The sequence below is a fragment of the Aegilops tauschii genome, chromosome 6 (assembly GCF_002575655.3).
Source record: "Aegilops tauschii subsp. strangulata cultivar AL8/78 chromosome 6, Aet v6.0, whole genome shotgun sequence".
In the NCBI taxonomy this organism is placed as follows: Eukaryota; Viridiplantae; Streptophyta; class Magnoliopsida; order Poales; family Poaceae; genus Aegilops; species Aegilops tauschii.
In genome coordinates, this window is record NC_053040.3 from 452,711,944 (window position 1) to 452,735,544 (window position 23,601).

General features: G+C 41.8%; 1 long non-coding RNA gene across 1 annotated transcript; it reads right to left on the reverse strand.

The window, feature by feature from the left end:
• Positions 1-1,707: 1,707 nt before the first annotated feature.
• Positions 1,708-2,236, reverse strand: LOC120965929 (uncharacterized). Its single transcript, XR_005758900.2, has 2 exons — positions 2,078-2,236; positions 1,708-1,950 (listed from the first exon to the last, which is right to left on the reverse strand). It is a non-coding gene; the product is annotated as an uncharacterized lncRNA (long non-coding RNA).
• Positions 2,237-23,601: the final 21,365 nt, after the last annotated feature.

The window sequence follows — 23,601 nt, forward strand, 5'->3', positions numbered from 1 at the left end:
TGTGACATACTGACATCAAGCCTTAGCAGCACATCTCTACTGCTGTTTTCGCCTGAATCATCAATTCTGTTGTACGTACTTGAAGTATTTGTGTGGGATTATAATATCTGAAGCTCTGGACATTTTAGGACAGTAAAACTGCACCAAATCCCTGCCCTCTCATGCCATCAGTCCTCTCAGCCATTCGATTCGCTTCTGGGTGATCTATGTCCGTCAGATCTGCTCTCATGGCACGATTTGCAGGCTGTCCTAAGTGGACGCTACTCTAGGAGAAAAAAACAAAGCAATATGGTTGATTGGGCCTCCCGGTCGAAGGCCAGCTCATCGAGAAACAATATGCGACTCCGCGGTCCGCATCGAAACTCTGGGTGAAGAGTTGGTTGTTCATGTGATTAGATCTATGACGTTTGAGTAGTCCCGTATTGGAATTATATGATATATTTTTGGCGTATACAACTTTCAGGATTTTGGATGTAGAATTTTGGGTTATTGTTTAGCTTAAGAAGAAAATAGGACTGTGGGTATCTTGCGTAGGCGTCCACATGTGATTCGCGGGTGTGGGGAAACCTCTTAGGCAGCAGCACCGCTTTTGGCACATATTGGACCTGCCCAATAAATATTTCAGAAATTCATAATAAATCTTAGAGGCCATCTTGGCCCATTCACGCATGTCAAGAGGTGGGACTAAAGTTTAGTCCCACATTGCTAGTTGAGAGAGAGTTACACCTCCTCATAAGGTGAGCTCTTTCCCCATTTGTATGAGCATGATAAGAAGAGAGGTTCTCACACGCTCCTCCTCTGCCGCCCGCCCAGCCACGCCTTGCCTCGCCTCATCACGACACACCGCGTCGCGCCACGGGTTGCGGGAATGCCTAGAGCATGCATGAAGCTGAAGCGTTTTGCTGCTGCTGTTAGTGAAGATTGGTTACGAGGTTTGTTCGCCTTTGGCTGCCACCTCTTCGTCTCCCGTCTCTTCGTTTCATTTCCCGTCGTAGCCTATTTGCCTCAGCTTTCCGTGCTTATAAAATAGAGGTCTCTCCTCTCCATAGACACACAGAAAGAGAGCACCACTTGCCTCCTGCTACCAAGTTCCAGTGCACTGCGCTACCAGGTTCTTCCCCATCCCGGCTTACGGCGTGCACCGCCGACAGGGACAGTAGGCCTCCGGAACCACGCGACATTGAGTCATTTACGGGTAAAGGGAAATAAGGTGTTTGCGGAGCGCTCTGTGCGACTACTGGCTTCTCCACCCCAGATGTCGCTACGGACGTCGAAGACACTTTCCCCAATGATGACTTCTTCCAGGACATAGGCAACCTCTTCGGTAACAAGGGCGATAGCATCACGAATGGCGCCGCCCTGCTCCTGTCAAGGACGTGTTCACGTCTCCTCTATTTAATATGTTTTTTCCTAATTTTAGTTCAATTTCTTGTTCTAGCAATTGGACTAGATATGCCATGTTCAAATTCACTACTACATATGTTATTTTCTCACTCTCTGATAGACTACATGACTAGTTTAATCTTTACTATTATGGTCATGTTTTATCTACTATTTTTATGGATTAAATCATATGGTAAACTGCTCATATTTCCAACACGCCCCATGTACATGTATGGGTGTAACAAACACATCCTATGTGGTCAGTCTTCCTTCATCAAAATGTTCCATGGCAATCCAATGAGATTGATGCCTCTAATACCTATGTTTATAAGAAAATATAAGTTCATTCAATTATTGGCATCAGTATACAGCATTGCATTGCATAAGCTGAGAAACTTTGTGGCTCTCATTTTAATATGGAACCGAACTGTCTACAGCAGCACTGAAGATGATGGTGGTTGGTTTCGCATTCCAATTGATAAGGTGGGCGAAAGCCTCTTTCTAAGCAGTCACTCTGGCACGACACATCAGTGCAACCCGCTAAATCTCTGCATAAGCGTCGTTGAACTACAATGCAATACATCACATAAGAAAAAATTTATTAATACAGTCCATAAAACTAAAATATTTGCTGACAGATTAATTAATTTCAACATTTGGAAACTGCATGAAAAATATAAATAATGTTGCTTACTTGCTTGGCAGGACGGCAACGTTGAGAACATGAACACAATGACCAATAAAGCAACAACTATGTTGTACATGACCATCCTTGTGTTTCTCTTGATGAGTGCCATGAGGAAAAATGTGACTTATGTTTGGTCTTTGTTTTTCTCTTCCAAGCTCCTTTACAGGTGTTTATATAGACGCACAACAAAATCTTAGATATCAATTGGTTGATTTCATGCATTTATGTACCTCCCCTAATTAGTATCAGAGTATCTTGCTAGTTTTACATAAATACCAATGACTTTATTTTACATAAAATTATATATTTCATCATTATGGTATTTAATGTTGAAGATAACATATTGAGCCAAAATAAAATCTTTAGGTATCGACACTGCATTTATGTCTCCATTCTAAAATAGTACCCATATCGATCTTGTTGGCTATTTTGTATCATCCACACTTATGTAAGTATATCTTACATTTATTTCGCATTATTTTTTGTGTGGTATATTGTTGTAGCTTATACAGAGGCTTGCACAATCAAATCTTGTGAATTGATGAATCTTGCATATACATGATCTCAAAAATAAATATTGCTGGAGTACCCCATACTCATGAATATTAGGTATCAGTATTGCACTTTTTCTGCTAAATTAATGTTGATGTGTCTTACTGAATCTTAATAAATATCATGCAATCGTTTGTATATGTTATAATTATTGATGTTGCTTTTTTGCGGCATTTATTGACCTCTATTACATGGTGGCATGCATAATTATTGATATTGCTTCTTTTCGCTTCATTTGTATTATACATTGTTATAAACTTTGCATTTATATGCTATCAACAATAAATAAATGCTTGGACAAACGTAAGCTTGTACTTACAGACGAGTATGCAGCCCGTTAGTGGTATACTAGTGGTTCTTAAAACCATCATGTTGGGGAATGGGTAGGCTACGCTAGTACGTAGTATGAAATGATTGTAAATTGCTTATTTGACCTTTTTTCATAAGATAATTGAGTACTTCGGATTCAGAAATATTGGTTCTTAATGTCTTTATTTGTCTTGACAGATTTGGCAGATCAGTGGAAGGTAGTAGGTATGTTTTCTTTCTTGGATTCATAATTTTGTTTACTTGACTGAATCAATCAAATGAAGTTTTAAATTGTCGTTTTTTTAAACGCGGTCCCCTAGGGCCCGATTCATTAAAAAGGCCAAGGAGGGTTGTCCAGTTAATTAACGAAAAACCGAACGAAAACCGTCACATCATGCCTGCAAAAGCAAGGCACACATGGCGACCTGGCAACCCACACAAGAACGCACACAAGACGTCGAGGAGAAAAGCACCTTCGACGTTGCAGCCCACTGTCATCGTCATCACGCCTCCGCTAGGGCGACTCCGACTCCACCATCGATGTCCACCGATTAGCTCTCACCACAAACATGCATGCGAAGAGGCCTGCGTCGCCGATGCCAAACAGTGAACCGACGTGCCGACGACCAGGCAACTCAGATTTGTCAACGAGCATTGTAGGATAAAAGCGTTGGGCTTGCGCCGAGCTAGTGCCGGAACTGACCACCCGTCTCGTCTCATCGTCACCGCAAGGGCCCCGCTACCTCTTGAGCATGCGTTGGTTTTCCCTTGAAGAGCAAAGGGTGATGCAGCAAAGTAGCGTAAGTATTTCCCTCAGTTTTTGAGAACCAAGGTATCAATCCAGTAGGAGATTACACGCAAGTCGCCTAGTAACTGCACAAACAATCAAGAACCTTGCTAAAACGTGATAAAGGGGTTGGCAATCCCTTCACGGCCAGTAGCAAAACTGAGGTCTGATAAAGATAATAAGATAAATATTTTTGGTACTTTTGTTGTATAGATTGGAAAGTAAAGATTGCAAAATAAACAGCGACAGAAATAGCTAGTTGACGGGAAACTAATATGATGTAAAATAGACCCGGGGGCCATAGGTTTCACTAGTGGCTTCTCTCATGATAGCAAATATTACGTTGGGTGAACAAATTACTGCTGAGCAATTGATAGAAAAGCGCATATATAGTTATGAGAATATCTAGGCATGATCATGAACACAGGCATCACGTCCGTGTCAAGTAGATCGAAACGATTCTGCATCTACTACTATTACTCCACACATCGACTGATATCCAGCATGCATCTAGAGTATTAAGTTCATAAGAACATAGTAACGCATTAGGCAAGATGACGTGATGTAGAGGGATAAACTCAAGCAATATGATATAAACCCCATCCTTTTATCCTCAATGGCAACAATACAATACGTGTCGGTTCCCTTTCTGTCACTGGGATCGAGCACCGCCAGATTGAACCCAAAGCTAAGCACTTCTCCCATTGCAAGAAAGATCAATCTAGTAGGCCAAACTAAACTGATAATTCGAAGAGACTTGCAAAGATATCAAATCATGCATATAAGAATTCAGAGAAGAATCAAATATTGTTCATAGATAATCTTGATCATAAACCCACAATTCATCGGATCTCGGCAAACACACTGCAAAAAGTATTGCACCGAATAGATATCCAAGAACATCAAGGAGAACTTTGTATTGAGAACCAAAGAGAGAGAAGAAGCCATCTAGCTAATAACTATGGACCCGAAGGTCTGTGGTAAATTACTCACACATCATCGGAGAGGCTATGGTGTTGATGTAGAAGCCCTCCGTGATCGAATCCCCCTCCGGCAGATCACCAGAAAAGGCCCCAAGATGGGATCTCATGGGTACGGAAGGTTGCGGTGGTGGAAAAGTGGTTTCGTGGCTCCCCTGGATGTCTTCATGGTATAAGAGTATATATAGGCGAAAGAAGTAGGTCGGTGGAGCTACGAGGGGCCCACGAGGGTGGGGGGCTGCTACCTCTTGAGCATGCGTCAGTTTTCTCTTGAAGAGGAAAGGGTGATGCAGCAAAGTAGCGTAAGTATTTCCCTCAGTTTTTGAGAACCACGGTATCAATCCAGTAGGAGGCCACACGCAAGTCCCTCGTACCTACACAAACAAATAAGAACCTTGCAACCAACGCGATAAAGGGGTTGTCAATCCCTTCACGGACACTTGCAAAAGTGAGATCTGATAGAGATGATAAGATAAATATTTTTGGTATTTTTATGATATATATTGAAAAGTAAAGATTGCAAAATAAACGGCAACAGAAATAGCTAGTTGTTGGGAGATTAATATGATGGAAGATAGACCCGGGAGCCATAGGTTTCACTAGTGGCTTCTCTCAAGATAGCATAAGTATTACGGTGGGTGAACAAATTACTGTCGAGCAATTGATAGAATAGTGCATAGTTATGAGAATATCTAGGCATGATCATATATATAGGCATCACGTCCGCAACAAGTAGACCGACTCCTGCCTGCATCTAGAGTATTATGTTCATAAGAACAGAGTAACGCATTAGGCAAGATGACATGATGTAGAGGGATAAACTCAAGCAATATGATATAAACCCCATCTTTTTATCCTCGATGGCAACAATACAATACGTGTCGTTTCCCCTTCTGTCACTGGGATCGAGCAATGCAAGATTGACCCCAAAGCAAGCACTTCTCCCATTGCAAGAAAGATCAATCTAGTAGGCCAAATCAAACTGATAATTCGAAGAGACTTGCAATGATAACCAATCATACATAAAAGAATTCAGAGGAGATTCAAATATTGTTCATAGATAATCTTGATCATAAAACCACAATTCATCAGATCTCGACAAACACACAGCAAAAAGATTTACATCGAATAGATCCCCAAGAAGATCAAGGAGAACTTTGTATTGAGATCCAAAGAGAGAGAAGAAGCCATCTAGCTAATAACTATGGACCCGAAGGTCTGAGGTAAACTACTCACACACCATCGGAGAGGCTACGGTGTTGATGTAGAAGCCCTCCGTGATCGATGCCCCCTCCGGCGGAGCGCCGGAAAAGGCCCCAAGATGGGATCTCATGGGTACAGAAGGTTGCGGCGGTGGAAATAGGGTTTCGTGGTGCTCCTGGTTGGTTTCGGGGTATATGAATATATATAGGAGGAAGAAGTAGTTCGGTGGAGCTACGAGGGGCCCACGAGGGTGGGGGTGCGCCCAGGGGGCAGGCGCACCTCCCTGCCTCGTGGTCTCCTTGTTCGTTTCTTAACGTCCACTCCAAGTACTCTGGATCACGTTTGTTCCAAAAATAACTCTCCCGAAGGTTTTATTCCGTTTGGACTCCGTTTGATATTCCTTTTTTGCGAAACACTGAAATAGGAAAAAAAACAGCAATTTGCACTGGGCCTTGGGTTAGTAGGTTAGTCCCAAAAATAATATAAAAGTGCTTAGTAAAGCCCATTAAACATCCAAAACAGATAATATAATAGCATGGAACAATCAAAAATTATAGATACGTTGGAGACGTATCAAGCATCCCCAAGCTTAATTCCAGCTCGTCCTCGAGTAGGTAAATGATAAAAACAGAATTTTTGATGTGGAATGCTACCTAGCATATCTTTCAATGTAATTTTCTTTATTGTGGCATCAATGTTCAGATCCGAAAGATTCAAGACAAAAGTTTAATATTGACATGAAAATAATAATACTTCAAGCATACTAATTGAGCAATCATGTCTTCTGAAAATAATATGGCCAAAGAAAGTTATGCCTGCAAAATCATATAGTCTGGCTATGCTCTATCTTCACCACACAAAATATTTAAATCATGCACAACCCCGATGACAAGCCAAGCAATTGTTTCATACTTTTGATGTTCTCAAACAATCTTCACGCAATACATCAGCGTGAGCCATGGACATAGCACTATATGTGGAATAGAATGGTAGTTGTGGAGAAGACAAAAAGGAGAAGATAGTCTCACATCAACTAGGCGTACCAACGGGCTATGGAGATGCCCATTAATAGATATCAATGTGAGTGAGTAGGGATTGTCATGCAACGGATGCACTAGAGCTATAAGTGTATGAAAGCTCAACAAAACAAATTAAGTGTGTGTGCATCCAACTCGCTTGCTCACGAAGACCTAGGGCATTTTTGAGGAAGCCCATCATTGGAATATACAAGCCAAGTTCTACAATATAAAATTCCCACTAGTATATAAAAATGACAACATAGGAGACTCTCTATCATGAAGATCATGGTGCTACTTTGAAGCACAAGTGTGGTAAAAGGATAGTAACATTGTCCCTTCTCTCTTTTTCTCTCATTTTTTTATTTGGGCCTTTTCTCTTTTTTTTATGGCCTCTTTTTTTCTCTTTTTTCTCTTTTTTTCTCTTTTTTTGTCCGAAGTCTCATCCCGACTTGTGGGGGAATCATAGTCTCCATGATCCTTTCCTCGCTTGGGACAATGCTCTAATAATGATGGTCATCACACTTTTATTTACTTACAACTCAAAAATTACAACTCAATACTTAGAACAAAATATGACTCTATGTGAATGCCTCCGGCGGTGTACCGGGATATGCTATGAATCAAGAGTGACATGTATGAAAGAATTATGAATAGTGGATTTTCCACGAATACGATGTCAACTACATGATCATGCAAAGCAATATGACAATGATGGAGCGTGTCATAATAAATGGAACGGTGGAAAGTTGCATGGCAATATATCTCGAATGGCTATGGAAATGCCATAATAGGTAGGTGTGGTGGCTGTTTTGAGGAAGGTATATGGTGGGTGTATGATACCGATGAATGGTGCGCGGTATTAGAGAGGCTAGCAAAGGTGGAAGGGTGAGAGTGTGTATAATCCATGGACTCAACATTAGTCATAAAGAACTCACATACTTATTGCAAAAATCTATTAGTTATCGAAACGAAGTACTACGCGCATGCTCCTAGGGGGATAGATTGGTAGGAAAATACCATCGCTCGTCCCCGAACGCCACACATAAGGAAGACCATCAATAAATAAATCATGCTCCGACTTCATCACATAACGGTTCACCATACGTGCATGCTACGGGAATCACAAACTTTAACACAAGTATTTCTCAAATTCACAACTACCCAACTAGCATGACTCTAATATCATCATCTTCATATCTCAAAACAATTATCAAGTATCAAACTTCTCATAGTATTCAATGCACTTTATATGATAGTTTTTATTATACCTATCTTGGATGTTCATCATATTAGGACTAATTTTATAGCCAAAGCAAACTACCATGCTTTTCTAAAAGACTCTCAAAATAATATAAGTGAAGCATGAGAGATCAATAGTTTCTATAAAATAAATCCACCACCGTGCTCTAAAAGATATAAGTGAAGCACTAGAGCAAAATTATTTAGCTCAAAAGATATAAGTGAAGCACATAGAGTATTCTAAAAAATTATGATTAATGTGTGTCTCCCCCAAAAGGTGTGTAAAGCAAGGATGATTGTGGTGAACTAAAAAGCAAGACTCAAATCATACAAGACGCTCCAAGCAAAACACATATCATGTGGTGACTAAAAATATAGCTCCAAGTAAAGTTACCGATGGACGAAGACGAAAGAGGGGATGCTCCGCCTTCCGGAGCATCCCCAAGCTTAGGATTTTGGTTTTCCTTGGATTTTACCTTGGTGTGCCTTGGGAATCCCCAACCTTAGGCTCTTGCCACTCCTTGTTCCATAATCCATCAAATCTTTACCCAAAAACTTGAAAACTTCACAACACAAAACTCAACAGAAAATCTCATGAGCTCCGTTAGCGAAATAAAACAAACCACCACTTTAAGGTACTGTAATGAACTCATTATTTATTTATATTGGTGTTAAACCTACTGTATTCCAACTTATCTATGGTTCATAACCTCCGATACTAGCCATAGACTCATCAAAATAAGCAAACATCACACGAAAAACAGAATCTGTCAAAAACAGAACAGTCTGTAGTAATCTGTATCGAACGCAAACTTCTGTAACTCAGAAAAATCTACCAAAATAGGATGACCTAGATAATTTGTTTGATGATCCACTGCAATTGGAATCAGTATTTTATCTCGTTCTGGTGATTTGTAACAATTGTTTTCGTGAGCAGAAAGTTTCTGACTTTTTCAGCAAGATCAAATAACTATCATCCAAGAAGATCCTATAGGTTTTACTTGGCTCAAACACTAATTAAAACATAAAACCACATCTAACCAGAGGCTAGATGAATTATTTATTACTAAACAGAACCAAAAAGTAAGAAACAAAAATAAAATTGGGTTGCCTCCCAACAAGCGCTATCGTTTAACGACCCTAGCTAGGCATAAAGGCAAGGATAGATCTAGGTATTATCATCTTTGGTATTGGGAAAGAAAAGAGAAAACTTATTATCTATAGCATTTATCTTTCTATTTTGATAAAGCACATGGCCATTAATGGTAGAAGAAAGATTAAGCATGTTACGGAAATTTGCATCTAAGCTAGCCTTCATTTCTTTGATAGTTTCGTTTTGATAAAAGCACAAAAGAGAGGTAGATTCTACCTTCTCATTCATGGGATGCCCAAATATGGTTTTCATCTTTTCATAGGTATCTACGGAATCCCCCTCAAGAAAACCTTCCTCAAAAATACAATCTAAGGCGTGCTTAAACGAAGAGGGTCAGGCAACATAAAAGCTTTTTAAGTATATCTCAATTTGATATTGGGGTACATAGCTAGCCCGGATTCTTAATAGCCTATCCCACGCATCTTTCAAAGGTTCATCAAGTAAATAACGAAAAATTCCGGGATCATCTTCATCAAAATTATTCAGACTCTCATAGATGACCCCGGTAGGTATTTCTATAGCATCATTATTTATGAGCTTAGAGAGGACAGAGGGACTATCCAAGGTACTAAAACCCGGGAGAGAACCCTTAACCCTTTTTGATTCGGCCATGGCGAAAGAAAGGCAAACGGAAAAGAGGGCGAATAAAACGGTAAGGGTGAAGTGGGGGAGAGGAAAACGAGAGGCAAATGGCAAAAAAATGTAAGGCGAGGGATAAGAGTTTGTGATGGTACTTGGTATGTCTTGACTTGTGCGTAGACTCCCCGGCAATGGCGCCAGAAATCCTTCTTGCTACCTCTTGAGCATGCATTGGTTTTCCCTTGAAGAGGAAAGGGTGTTGCAGCAAAGTAGCGTAAGTATTTCCCTCAGTTTTTGGGAACCAAGGTATCAATCCAGTAGGAGGCCACACGCAAGTCCCTCGTACCTACACAAACAAATAAGAACCTTGCAACCAACGCGATAAAGGGGTTGTCAATCCCTTCACAGCCACTTGCAAAAGTGAGATCTAATAGAGATGATAAGATAAATATTTTTCGTATTTTTATGATATAGATTGAAAATAAAGATTTCAAAATAAACGGCAACAGAAATAGCTAGTTGTTGGGAGATTAATATGATGGAAGATAGACCCGGGAGCCATAGGTTTCACTAGTGGCTTCTCTCAAGATAGCATAAGTATTACGGTGGGTGAATAAATTACTGTCGAGCAATTGATAGAATAGTGCATAGTTATGAGACTATCTGGGCATGATCATGTATATAGGCATCATGTCCGCGACAAGTAGACCGACTCCTGCCTGCATCTACTACTATTACTCCACACATCGCTATCCAGCATGCATCTAGAGTATTAAGTTCATAAGAACAAAGTAACGCATTAGGCAAGATGACATGATGTAGAGGGATAAACTCAAGCAATATGATATAAACCCCATCTTTTTATCCTCGATGGCAACAATACAATACGTGTCGGTTCCCTTTCTGTCACTGGGATCGAGCACCGCAAGATTGAACCCAAAGCTAAGCACTTCTCCCATTGCAAGAAAGATCAATCTAGTAGGCCAAACTAAACCGATAATTCGAAGAGACTTGCAAAGATATCAAATCATGCATATAAGAATTTAGAGAAGAATCAAATATTGTTCATAGTTAATCTTGATCATAAACCCATAATTCATCGGATCTCGGCAAACACACCGCAAAAAGTATTACATTGAATAGATCTCCAAGAACATCGAGGAGAACTTTGTATTGCGAACCAAAGAGAGAGAAGAAGCCATCTAGCTAATAACTATGGACCCGAAGGTCTGTGGTAAACTACTCACACATCATTGGAGAGGCTATGGTGTGGATGTAGAAGCCCTCCATGATCGAATCCCCCTCCGGCAGATCGCCGGAAAAGGCCCCAAGATGGGATCTCATGGGTACAGAAGGTTGCGGCGGTGGAAAAGTGGTTTCATGGCTCCACTGGATGTTTTCAGGGTATAAGAGTATATATAGGCGAAAGAAGTAGGTCGGTGGAGCTACAAGGGGCCCACGAGGGCGGGGGGCGCGCCTACCCCCTGGGCGCGCCCTCCTACCTCGTGGCCGCCTCGTTGCATCTCTGACTTCCACTCCAAGTCTCCTGGATTGCGTTTGTTCCGAGAAAGATCCTCGCGAAGGTTTCGTTCCATTTGGATTCCGTTTGATATTCCTTTTCCGCGAAACACTGAAATAGGCAAAAAATAGCAACTGGCACTGGGCCTTTGGTTAATACGTTAGTCCCAAAAATAATATAAAAGAGCATATTAAAGCCCATTAAACATCCAAAACAGATAATATAATAGCATGAAACAATCAAAAATTATAGATACGTTGGAGACGTATCAGGCCCCTCCTCAGCAACTCTGTATTCAGAAAAACAAAGTGAGGCACGATGGCCCCTCGAACACGCTAGAAGAGACCAACTACCAAGACCCATCTCCAAACCAACTCCACCCGAAGCCGCCATTGTTGCCACACAAGAAGCCGCCCAGAACTACCACATCACCGGACGGACACCTGCCGACCGCAATGTCGGGAGCGTCCAGCACATGGAGCACGCGAACGAGATCCAAAGCCCTTCAAGACGATGCCCCAAAGAGGGAATCAACGATGCCGATGCCGTCGCCCGACCCCGACCGGGCCAGGCTTTCACCTGAAGAACAGGCTGCGGGCAGGGGGTGGACTCCACGGCGACGCCTCCAAGGAGGTGACCTGAAGTTCACGGACACCTATGCCGTCGGCCGACAAAAGCTTGACAAGCTTTCGCCTGGAGCACCGCCCAACACCACACCCTCATGCAAAGCACCTCCCCGGCGTTGTGGCAGCGCCCCCGGCGTTGTGGCAGCGCCACCACCATGCCGAAGCTATCCACCTCATCGCCGGCACACTGACGAGCCAGAACTGGCGCCCATCCACAAGAACCGCATGAAGGAGGCAGCACCCACCGCACCATCGATCCGCAACCAGCCCGCACAGGGAGGAGGGGCCGCCACCCCACTCCATCTCGTTGGATTGAGACGCCACATCCAAATCTCGCTGGATCCCCGACATCGGCCGCCGGCGCCACGTGGCCGGACCGGAGAGGCACCGCACGGGCCGCCAAGACGAGGTCACTGGGAAGCCGCCAACACACTCGTACAGCGCTAGTAGAAGGGCCGAGCCTGCCATAGCCGAGGACGCCCGCCGCAGCTGCCCAAGCGCAAATCACCTTCGAGCTAGAAGCATTAGATCCACGCCGCTTGGGCACCACTGTGCTTACACGCCCACCACCCCGCGCCAACCGAGCATTGGCGCCCCACCACAGCCTTCCACCGCCGGAGTGAGAGCCTGGGACCGCCTCCCCGATGCCCAGTCTCACATCACAAACCACGTCGTCTAGGGTCAGCCGCCGCGCGCTAAGGGGCGAGGAAGTCCCGCCGGCGGTGGCTGTCACAAAGGCTTTGCCTGGTGGCGTCACCCGACAGCGGTGAGGGGGACGGGGGATGAGTGGGGGGTTGCGGCGGCGGCGCAGTAGGTTTCGCCCGAGCCGCCCCCTGGAGAGCGACTGTCGTTAAATTATCATTTCTAAATAGTACGCTATCTGACGGTGCATTGCGTGCAACTTTGGAACCTGTTGTTACCCAAAATACTAAACAAAAGTTTAAATTGCCATTTCCTAATACACATGGTGAGGTTTATTTACACATTCCCCTGTCAAAAGGCTAGCACCTTCTGCTCTTGCATAGAATTAAACTCTGCAAGCAATGGAACTATTAGTAATTGAGGATTTAGTGTTACAGAATCTGATTGTGGAAGTCGCTGGCACTTGTCAGGTTGGAATAATAAGATATTGGGGGGAAAACTTAAACATGAATTAGCAATCATGCATTTGATCCAGCCGAGTGTGCATGATTTCTTTGATCAACCATGGATATGTAAAGAGAGCCTCTTAATAAGTTGAGAAAGTATCATTTCAAACAGGACACAGTACGACAGAATGCCAAGCAATTGGAAGATTACGTGATCAAAATTAAAGCCTAGTTGATGAAACATGTGACCTTTTGTACGTACAGAAGGCAAACAATATGCATTGCAATAGGAAAAATAGGGTGCCATCTTCCTATTTATGACAATGTATGTGCATCGCCTATATTATGAAGTTGTATACAGAAGAACAAATGTTGTCTTTTGTTTCTTGTGCATTTTACAGGTGATTTTTTTTCCCTGGTATAGTTTCAGTGCTGAACCCGCAAAAGAAAGTTTCAATGCTGAATTGTTGGTTCTGTTGTTTTTGGCACATTCTAATAGTATAGTCCTTTTTTGCATGTGAGCCAGTGTCGCTACTGAACTGTATTATGTACTCCCTCCGTAAACTATTATAAGAGCGTTTAGATCACTATTTTAGTACTCTAAATGCTCTTATATTAGTTTACGGAGGGAGTAGTTTCTGTCTTGCACATTCTATTAAGGAGTGCTTTTTTTGGTATGATCCAGAGTCTCATATACTAATTAAACTGTTCGTTCTGTTGTTCATTGCAGGATTTGACATCACATGCTAAAAAATTTTGAAGAGAAGAACAAGCAGTGGGATGGTGACAAGTGCATCATTTTCACCTGTTGGTGAACATCTTCGGTCAGTGGTTATGTTTGCGGCAACAAAAAAACCTATCGTGATCAGTGGTCATCGCTTGTCAAACTGAATCGTTATCGTCAAGCGGATGTTTTGCTTGGTGTTATCATCCTTGCCACGTTGATGCTTTGTGATTTGAGCTTCTTTGATGAAGCATCTGGTTGCTCTTCTTCTAAAGATTGGACTCGTTGTAGATTTATGTTGCTAGATGGATTACTTGCAGATTTTTTAGAGCAAATCAATTGTTCTAGGCCTGGTCAATCCCCTATTCCTTGAGCCAGTTCTGGGATGGTGACGCCTTGAAGAATGTGGTCATCACCATCATGGATACGTAATCACCACCCCCACGCCCATCATTTGATCATCAATAGAACACTGCAGCATCAACATTACTTTTAACCATCTTGGCTCTGACGATGATGCCTCACACCTAGAGATAGACACATGGAAATAAGACCGTTGTTGGATCATATCAATATGAGCCTCCTTCAACCTTCCTGGTCTTATGCACAATCCTTCACAGTACAGGACTGCCTTTGCTGTTCTGAGCCTCGTTGCGTGTGTGCGTCCCATGGAAACCGACACCTGACAGCACTAGCAGTTGTTTTCACAGTAACTTGGATTATGACTTATGAGGCAACAGGTTATAATCCAACTTGGTTTTTAAGCTATGTTATTTGTGTGACTTACTGACATCAAGCCATAGCAGCACATCTCTACTGTTGGTTTGGCCTGAATCATCAATTCTGTTGTACATACTTGCAGCATTTGTGTCGGATTATAATATCTGAAGCTCTGGACATTTTAGGACAGTAAAACTGCACCAAAACCCTGCCCTCTCACACCATCAGTCCTCTCAGCCATTCGATCTCACTTCTGGGTGATCGATGTCCGTCAGATCTGCTCTCATGGCACGATTTGCGGGCTGTCCTAAGTGGACGCTACTCCAGGAGAAAAAAACAGAGCAATATGGTTGATTGGGCCTCCCGGCCCGAAGGCCAGCTCATCGAGAAACAATACGCGATTCCGCGGTCCGCATCGAAACTCTAGGTGAAGAGTTGGTCGTTCGTGTGATTAGATCTATGCCGTTTGAGTAGTCCCGTATTGGAATTATATGATATATTTTTTGCGTATACAACTTTCAGGACTTCGGATGGAGAATTCTGGATAACTATTTAGCTTAAGTAGAAAATGGGACTGTGGGTACCTTGCGTAGGCGTCCACATGTGGTTCGTGGGTGTGGGGCAACCGCTTAGGCAGCAGCACCGCTTTTGGCCCATATTGGACCTGCCCAATAAATATTTCAGAAATTCATAATAAGTCCTAGACGCCAGCTTGGCCCATTCATGCATGTCAAGAGGTGGGACTAAAGTTTAGTCCCACATTGCTAGTTGAGAGAAAGTTACACCTCCTCATAAGGTGAGCTCTTTCCCCACTTGTATGAGCATGAAGAAAGGTTCTCACACGCTCCTCCTCTGCCGCCCGCCCCGCCACGCCTTGCCTCGCCTCATCACGACACACTGCGTCGCGCCACGGGCTGCGGGAGTGCCTAGAGCATGCATGAAGCTGAAGTGCTTTGCTGCTGCAGTTAGTGGAGATTGGTTACGAGGTTTGTTCTCCTTTGGCTACTACCTACTCGTCTCCCGTCTCTTCATTTCATTTCCCGTCGCAGCCTATTTGCCTCCTCTTTCCGTGCTTATAAAATAGAGGTCTCTCCTCTCCATAGACACACAGAAACAGAGCACCACCTGCCTCCTGCTACCAAGTTCCAGAGCACTGCGCTACCAGGTTCTTCCCCATCCTGTCTTACGGTGTGCACCGCCGATAGGGACAGTAAGCCTCCGGAACCACGCAACATTGAGTCGTGTACGGGTGAAGGTCAATAAGGTGTTTGGGGAGCGTTCTGTGCACGATCATAAAGAGTAGCTTGAATCTATGTCAAGATTAATTCAGACTTATTATTGAAGTCACCATGGGATGGCTCTCTTCGAGAAGATCAAGATGGTTATGAAGATGGTCTAAAACGAAGCCCGGATGCAAAAATTATGACAAGTTCAAAGATGCTCATGTTGACACCAGATTAAAGAATGGACTGAGACCCAATTAAGATAGCCTCAAATGGAAAAAGTTTCAACATGAAAGTTGTGCGTCTCGTAGAAACGGATGATTTTGATATAAAAACTGTCTCAATCCGAGATTGTATGCAAATGTTAGAGCCATTTGAATACGGCTTTGTCACGAGGCAAAACTAGCTCGTCCCGTCACACATGGTGTCTGATGGGTAGCGCGAGTGACAGTCCGTTTTTCGCGAGCGATTCGGCTCTAAAGATGGCCTCGAATCAAAAAAAATTCAACATGAGAGTTGTTCGTCTCATCGAAACGAGTAAATATGTTTTTCAGCGCATTTTCATCCGAGGTCGTCTACTGCAACAAAAAAGACCCGCAAGGTGCAGCCAGTTTAAACCGAACAGTTTTGGAAAGTTCGGACAAAACCAATCCGAATTTGACTAGGGTTTTGAGCGTGAATCCAAGACTTTTCGTTGCACGGGAAGTCAAGCCGCATCTTATATACCTAAGGGGTGACGGCCGATTCAACAACACACAATCGAACAAATACAACGATGGTCATAAGTGTGCTACTTCAGATTTGATATCAAATAACAAAGAGCCAATTAAAATGTTGACATTGGCTAAAAAAGGCAAAGAAGTGGAGCAATCAATTGTTAAAAATAAAATTGCCAAATATGAAGAAAATAAGTTGAGGGTGCACAGAGACAAACAAGAATTGCCATTGGTCAAAACAGAATCATAGCCGAAATGCCCCCTCGGCTTATCATATTGGCAAAAGAAGAAATTACAAAAACTTAGTGCACAAGAACTTGAAGAAAGGAACATGGCATGGGTTCCCAAAGGAGGTACTCATAAAAAGAATTATGTGCAAGCTTCCATTACAAGAAGTGCGGCAAAGGTGAAGAGGGAAAAGAGTGAAAACTATGAAGGACCAAGCCGAAGGTTTCAACATCTTCGGTCCACACATTATCCATATTCTTCAACTATACCATTAATGCCTATTCCATGGAATTCGTCATCAGGTATGCTTGGTTACCCTCAATGGGCTTATAATGATCCATGGTTGCAATATAATTTCTTACATCATGAAAGGGTATTACCAAATCACTATACATTTGATTAGCTACAAGTTTGTTACTGATCCAAAGGGCCGAAATACTTCATTTGTCATTGCATTTGTTTATTTCGGCTGTATGTGCTTTGAATGAAGTTTACATGGTAATGGACGATATTTATCTGTCATCCTAAGAGTATGTCAATGCATGGCCGGTGTAGTATTCTAACATCGTCCTTAGTTCGATTGGAGAGCGAGACAAGGTACATGCTCATGGAAATTTATATATATGCCTATATTATGATTGAATGGAGTTGAGACATCATGACCGATGTCATTGAATATATGCCGCATAGACCAATTCATAGTTGCAGAATTGGCTAATGGGCTTATACTTTGTTTGGATATGATTTGGCTTATGCATCTTTGAGATCTATAAGAGGCCAAATCATAGCTGATTTTATTACTGATCATCGGATTAATGACATGCATAATGTTGATATTAGCCTTGTCTTTCTAGTACTATGGAGATTATGTTTTGATGGTTCAATTTGTAGCGATGGCCAAAGTGTAGGTGTTGTTTATATATTTCTTTATGGTACGGTTTTTGAAGCCTCATGCCGCTTAGAATATTCTTATGCACGATTAATCAAAGCCGAATATGCATTGTTATTCGGATTGAATATTTTACTTGCTATAGGTGCTATACATATTGAGGCTTTCGGTGATTCGTTATGAGTAGTTCAACAAATATCCAGGGGTTATCAATGTTTTGACGAATCACTTATAGTTTATCTTGGGGTATGTCTAGATGCAAAATTTACCTTGGGTTGCTTTAAAATTGTTCATATATTTAGACATGACAATTCAAAAGAGTTGGCACAGCAAGCATCCGGCTACTATGTTAATCATGGTGTATATATTGCATTTCTCTCAATAGCAGATGCTTCGTCTCGTCAACATAGGTAAGGCCGAAGCGAAGTCCACAACTTCGGACACTAATGAAATTTTTATGTAGGCGAAAGTAAGGATTAGAGAATTTTTGTTGTTGATTATCTACAAAATCCCAACAAAAGGGTGAACAATATGGTTCGGAGGATGACCTTGAGATACATATCTATGGAACTTTATCATCGGATTGTTAATGAAGTTGAGAAGGTTTCGCCCAAGTTTGCATCAAGGATTCAAAAATAACAATGGCCGATATATAATTATCTCCCTAAGCATATAAATGGCCAATGGAGTGTTGACATCGTCCTTAGAACCAACATGGTACAAGTTATTTTTCGGCACGCTAGCTTTGCCGAAAAACAGGGGGGGCATGTGTTGACGCTGAAAAGTGGCACGATCATAAAGAGTAGCTTGAAGCTATGTCAAGATTAATTCATACTTATTATTGAAGTCACCATGGGATGGCTCTCTTCGCGAAGATCAAGATGGATATGAAGATGGTCTAAAACGGAGCCCGGATGCAAAAGTTATGACAAGTTCAAAGATGTTCATGTTGACACCGGATTAAAGATTGGGTTGAAACCCAGTTAAAATGGCCTCAACTGGAAAAGGTTTCAACATGGAAGTTGTGCGTCTCGTTGAAACGGATGATTCTTATACAAAAATCATCTCAATCCGAGATCGTATGCAAAAGTTAGAGACATTTGAATACGGCTTTGTCACGAGGCAAAACTGGTAGCGCGAGTGACGGTCCATTTTGCACGAGCGATTCAGCCCTGAACATGGCCTCGAATCAAAAAACATTCAACATGAAAATTGTTCGTCTCGTTGAATCGAGTAAATATGCTTTTGGGCGCATTTTCATCTAAGGTCGTTTACTATCACAAAAAAGACCCGCAAGGTGCAGCCAGTTTAAACCGAATAGTTTTGGAAAGTTCGGACAAAACCAATCTGAATTTGATTAGGGCTTTGGGCGTGAATCGAAGCTTTTTCTTTGCACGGGAAGTCCAGCCGCCTCTTATATACCTAAGGGGTGACGGCCGATTCAACAACACACAATCGAACAAATACATCTACTACTTTTTCGTGTTCATCTATCTCCTATCCTTGTTCTTCTTCTTCCTCGTTCTTCGTTCGTTCTTCTTGTTGCAGGGCGGCGAACCTCGGGGCCCTAGGGGCGGTCAGGCCGATCTAGGGCAGCCCATAGCCGTCGCGCGCCCTGACGGGGTCCCTCTCAGGCGTGTGGGGTTTTGGGTCCTCAAAAGCACCCACCGGATTGCTTGCGTACCGCGCTTCCGGACGGGTTTCCTTCGACGTGAGCTGCGATGCATCACCCTCGGCGTTGGAGGTACACGGTGACATGTTCGTGTGTGAACATAACCATCTATTGATACTTCATTTATGATTAATAATTCTGAAAAATCCAATTATTCTAGTGCAAAATAGACAGGCGCCGCGACGCGCGCTGATACGTCTCCAACGTATCTATAATTTTTGATTGTATCATGCTATATTATATTCTTTTTTGCATATTTAATGGGATTTATTATACACTTTTATATTATTTTTGGGACTAACCTATTAACCGGAGGCCCAGCCCAGATTGTTGTTTTTTTGCCTATTTCAGTGTTTATCAAACGGAGTCCAAACGAAATGAAACCTTCGGGAACGTGATTTTCAAAACAAACGTGATCCAGAGTACTTGGAGTCTACGTAAAGCAATCAACGAGGAGAGCACGAGGCAGGGGGCGCGCCTACCCCCCCCCCCCCCCCCCCAGGCGCGCCCTCCACCCTCGTGGGGCCCACGTTGCTCCACCGATGTACTTCTTCCTCCTATATATACCTACGTACCCCCAAACCATCAGAACAAGAGCCAAAACCCTATTTTCATCGCTGCAACCTTCTGTACCCGTGAGATCCCATCTTGGGGCCTTTTCCGGCGCTCCGCCGGAGGGGGCATTGATCACGGAGGGCTTCTACATCAACACCATAGCCTCTCCGATGATGTGTGAGTAATTTACTTCAGACCTTTGGGTCCATAGTTATTAGCTAGATGGCTTCTTCTCTCTCTTTGGATCTCAATACAAAGTTCTCCTCGATCTTCTTGGAGATCTATTCGATGTAATCTTCTTTTGCGGTGTGTTTGTCGAGATCCGATGAATTGTGGGTTTATGATCAAGTTTATCTATGATCAATATTTGAATCTCCTCTGAATTCTTTTATGTATGATTGGTTATCTTTGCAAGTCTCTTCGAATTATCAGTTTGGTTTGGCCTACTAGATTGATCTTTCTTGCAATGGGAGAAGTGCTTAGCTTTGGGTTCAATCTTGCGGTGTCCTTTCCCAGTGACAGCAGGGGCAGCAAGGCACGTATTGTATTGTTGCCATCGAGGATAAAAAGATGGGGTTTATATCATATTGCATGAGTTTATCCCTCTACATCATGTCATCTTACTTAAAGCATTACTCCGTTCTTATGAACTTAATACTCTAGATGCATGCTGGATAGCGGTCGATGTGTGGAGTAATAGTAGTAGATGCAGAATCGTTTCGGTCTACTTGTCACGGACGTGATGCCTATATACATGATCATACCTAGATATTCTCATAACTATGCTCAATTCTATCAATTGCTCGACAGTAATTCGTTTACCCACCGTAATACTTATGCTCTTGAGAGAAGCCACTAGTGAAACCTATGGCCCCCGGGTCTATCTTCTATCATATTAATCTTCCAACACTTAGTTATTTTTATTGCCGTTTATTTTACTTTGCACCTTTATCATAAAAATACCAAAAATAGTATCTTATCATATCTATCAGATCTCACTCTCGTAAGTGACCGTGAAGGGATTGACAACCCCTTTATCGTGCTGGTTGCGAGGTTCTTATTTGTTTGTGTAGGTGCGTGGGACTCGTGTGTGATCTCCTACTGGATTGATACCTTGGTTCTCAAAAACTGAGAGAAATACTTATGCTACTTTGCTGCATCACCCTTTCCTCTTCAAGGGAAAACCAACGCAGTGCTCAAGAGGTAGCAAGAAGGATTTCTGGCGCCGTTGCCGGGGAGTCTACGCACAAGTCAAGACATACCAAGTACCCATCACAAACTCTTATGCCTCGCATTACATTATTTGCCATTTGCCTCTCATTTTCCTCTCCCCCACTTCACCTTTGCCGTTTTCTTCGCTTCTTTCTCGTTTGCCTTGATGTCTTACTTGGCTCGTTTGCTTCTTTGGTTGGAATAGTTGTGTATTTATTGCTAAACAGAGAACCTAAGATCTATGAATCCTCATCCTCTTGCTAATCTTTTTAAGAGATCCAATTATGATGAACCAATTGCTAGTGAGTTTTGTGCACTAGATTATCTTTATGAAGTTTTGCTTGAAATTCGTGAATCCGAAAATTGTGATGAAGTACTTTATGAAGTGAATCACGATAGATCTTTGAATAAAAAGCATGATTGCAATGATGATATTATAAATTCTATTAATGTCAATTGTGCTAATAATATGCAAAACCCTAAGCTTGGGGATGCTAGTTTTGCTATGTCCACTACTTGTTGCAATGATCATGATTGGGGTGATTCTTCTTACGATCTTGAAAATTTATTTAAGCCCCATGATGAATATGAGATTGATAATAATGTTTGCAATAATATTGAAAGTGAGTTTGGAAGAGTGTCGACTTTAGATCCCACATATTTGGAGAATGTTCAATCTTATGAAGTTTTTGATAAAGGTGGGTTTGGAGAGGTCTTGACTTTAGTTAATGTTAATCCCACTATTTTGGAAGAGTGTCAACTTTGCATGCATGTGGATCGTGTTGAGAATATGTTATGTGATAGCTATATTGTTGAATTTTCTTATGATCCTACATGTAATTATTATGAGAGAGGAAAATATGGTTGTAGAAATTTTCATGTTACTAAATTACCTCTCTTCATGTTGAGATTGCTATCGTCTCTTTCTTCTTCCTTGCATATGCTAGTTTTTGCTTGCCTTGATAATTTGTTTGCTTATAAAAAGCCTATGCATCGGAAGTATGTTAGACTTAGATGTGTTTGTCACATGCTATTTGATGCTCTCTTTGTGCTTCAATTCTTGTCTCTCATGCGAGCATCATTAAAATTATCAATTCCTAGCTAAAAGGCTTTAAAGAAAAGCGCTTGTTGGGAGACAACCCAATATATTTCCTTTCTGTTGTTGAATAAATCTTTGATCTAGCCTCTGGTTAGATGTGTTTTTATGTTTTAATTAGTGTTTGTGCCAAGTTAAACCTATAGCATCTTCTTGGATGATAGTTATTTGATCTTGCTGAAAATTCCAGAAACTTTCTGTTCACGAAAACAATTGTTAAAAATCACCAGAACATGATAAAATACTGATTCCAGTTGCAGCAGATCAATAAACAAATTTTTTAGGTCTTCCTATTTTGGAATATTTTTCTGAGTTCCAGAAGTTTGCGTTAGTTACAGATTACTACAGACTGTTCTGTTTTTGACAGATTCTGTTTTTCGTGTGTTGTTTGCTTATTTTGATGAATCTATGGCTAATAAAAGAGTTTATAAACCATAGAGAAGTTGGAATACAGTAGGTTTAACACCAATATAAATAAATAATGAGTTCATTACAGTACCTTGAAGTGGTGTTTTGTTTTCTTTCGCTAACGGAGCTCACGAGATTTTCTGTTGAGTTTTGTGTTGTGAAGTTTTCAAGTTTTGGGTAAAAGATTTGATGGATTATGGAACAAGGAGTGGCAAGAGCCTAAGATTGGGGATTCCCATGGCACCCCAAGGTAATCTAAGGACACCAAAAAGCCAAAGCTTGGGGATGCCCCGGAAGGCATCCCCTCTTTTGTCTTCGTCCATCGGTAACTTTACTTGGAGCTATATTTTTATTCACCACATGATATGTGTTTTGCTTGGAGCGTCTTGTATGATTTGAGTCTTTGCTTTTTAGTTTACCACAATCATCCTTGCTGTACACACCTTTTGAGAGAGACACACATGATTCGAAATTTATTAGAATACTCTATGTGCTTCACTTATATCTTTTGAGCTATATAGTTTTTGCTCTAGTGCTTCACTTATATCTCTTAGAGCACGGTGGTGGATTTGTTTTATAGAAACTATTGTTCTCTCATGCTTCACTTATATTAGTTTGAGAGTCCTACAAAACAGCATGGTAATTTGCTTTAATTATGATAGGCATCCAAGATTAGTAAAAAAATCTTATGAGTGTATTGAATACTATGAGAAGTTTGATGCTTGATAATTGTTTTGAGATATGAAGATGGTGATATTAGAGTCATGCTAGTTGAGTAGTTGTGAATTTGAGAAATACTTGTGTTAAAGTTTGTGATTCCCGTAGCATGCACGTATGGTGAACCGTTAGGTGATGAAGTCGGAGCATGATTTATTTATTGATTGTCTTCCTTATGAGTGGCGGTCAGGGACGAGCGATGGTCTTTTCCTACCAATCTATCCCCCTAGGAGCATGCGCGTAATACTTTGCTTTGATAACTTGTAGATTTTTGCAACAAGTATATGAGTTCTTTATGACTAATGTTGAGTCCATG